The sequence below is a fragment of the Muntiacus reevesi genome, chromosome 1 (assembly GCF_963930625.1).
Source record: "Muntiacus reevesi chromosome 1, mMunRee1.1, whole genome shotgun sequence".
Lineage (NCBI taxonomy): Eukaryota > Metazoa > Chordata > Mammalia > Artiodactyla > Cervidae > Muntiacus > Muntiacus reevesi.
The window spans coordinates 120107139-120109167 of record NC_089249.1 but is presented as its reverse complement, the minus strand read 5'-3'; the positions used below and the strand labels follow the sequence as shown (position 1 = coordinate 120109167).

General features: G+C 39.6%; 1 pseudogene; it reads left to right on the top strand.

Annotated features, from left to right (window-relative positions):
* The first annotated feature begins 1007 nt into the window (after window positions 1–1007).
* On the top strand, window positions 1008–1563 carry LOC136147702 (large ribosomal subunit protein uL11-like; annotated as a pseudogene).
* The last annotated feature ends 466 nt before the right edge of the window (window positions 1564–2029 follow it).

Below are 2029 nucleotides of genomic sequence, written 5' to 3'. Positions count from 1 at the left end.
AACCTGGCTTTGCCTCATACTTGTACTTTTCATTGAACTTACAAATTAAATGATTAGCTTTGCTAAGAGCAAAGTATATATGGAATTTTAATTTATTTAGGACTCAGTCATATGAAACTCATTTCTAGTCATGTATAATCATTTCCTAGTATGCATGTCAATGATTTATTGAGTAATTATTATTTGTCAAACAGTATTCTAAGTGCTTACATATTAATTCTTCAAATTCTCAATACAACCCTATGAAGTAGGTATCATTATTGCCTTTATTTCTAAATGAGTAATTAAGAAAGTAGAAGTTAATTTGCTCAAGTATACCTGCTAGGAAATTTCAGAGTTAGGGTTTACAGAGCTCTTATCTTAACCACCATGTCATACCCAGTATTTAGGACTGCCTTCACCTCTCATTCTCCACTCATTTTTGTTCAAATGCCTGCTGACTATTGAATAGAAATCTTCAAACCAGGATAACCATATCTGCCCATGTATATGAAGACTCTCCAGTAGTACAGAGCATGGATAGTTTTAAGGGACTCAATTCCACATTCTTAACTTTCTTTTTAAAAAAATATTTATTTATCTGCTGCACCAGGTCTTAACTGTGGGACGTGGGTTCTAGTTCCCTGACCAGGGACTGAACCCAGGCCCCCTGCATTGGGAGCACAGAGTCTTAGCCACTGGACTCCCAGGGAAGTCCCTCAACTTTCATTCCTATACCTTCCTAAAATTTATCTGCCTGAAAACATGCTTACAATCTCTTTTCCATACCCCCCCTTTTTTAAAAACAATTGCCATTTTCCCACTTAACATAAGAAAATCTTTCTTCTTACAAATTCCATGTCATACTGTGGTGCGTTGATCTTAGTTGCACAAAACATGGAAAATTAGAAGCCTTTGTGAGTGCTGAGAAAGGGGATGGCTGTGATGACTGGAGAACAAGAGTGTTACCTGCTAGAGCACTAAAAACAATTTAAATGGCTTTGGTTCCGATTTCAACTTGAAGGAGGCCAAGGTGCCATTTTCTTCAGTCCTCTGAAATCCAGGTTTATCTGACACCAGCTGCCTCACCATGTCACCTAAGTTAGACCCTAAGGAGACAAAGTTATATACCTGAGGGGCACCCATGGGGAAGTCTGTGCCACGTCTGTCCTGGCTCCCAAACTCGGCCCCCTGGGTCTGTCTCCAAAAGAGGTTGGTGATAACATTGCAAAGGCAGCTGGTGGTTGGAAGGGTCTGAGGACTACAGTGAAACTGATCGTTCAGAACAGACAGGCCCAGATTGAGGTGGTACCTTCTGTGTCTATCCTGATCATCAATGCCTTTAAGGAGCAAAGGACAGAAGGAAGCAGAAAATTAATAAGCACAGTGCAAACATCGCTTTTGATGAGGTCATCCACATTGCCCAGCAGATGCAACACCAATCTTTAGCTCCAGAATACTCTGGAAACATTAAAGAGATCCTGGGGACTGCCAGGTCTGTGGGCTCTGATGTGGATGGCGGTCATCCTCATGACATCATAGACGAATGCCAACAGTGGTGTGGTGGAATGCCCAGCTGGTTAAGAACTGCAAAGGAACATAATTTGATAAAGGGTTATTTGACAACCAGTAGGAAGAAAAAATACTTTAAGGAACAGATCATCACATGATTTTTGGCGTATAGTTGAAAGCAGTTCAAGGAACTGAGTAACAGGGCTACAGCAAATCCCTTCAGGTCCCATCTACTTCTGTGAACAAACTGCTTCAGCAATTATATCTATAAGAACAGTATCAAACTCATGATTAGAGTTGGGGTGAAACTCAACATTACTCTATATACTCATCCCCAAATCCACTAGGGAAAAAAGGCCCCTCCATTTTTCTAACATGTTTTATTTTTATGCTTAAAAATACTTATCAATTTGTAATATAGCCATGTTTAATCAGTTGTGTACTGCTAACAATTTTAGTGGCAACTCCATCCAGAGACAAAACAAGGACCTTAAAGTTACCAGAAAGCAAAATTATGTAAATATGTAGTTGTAAACAA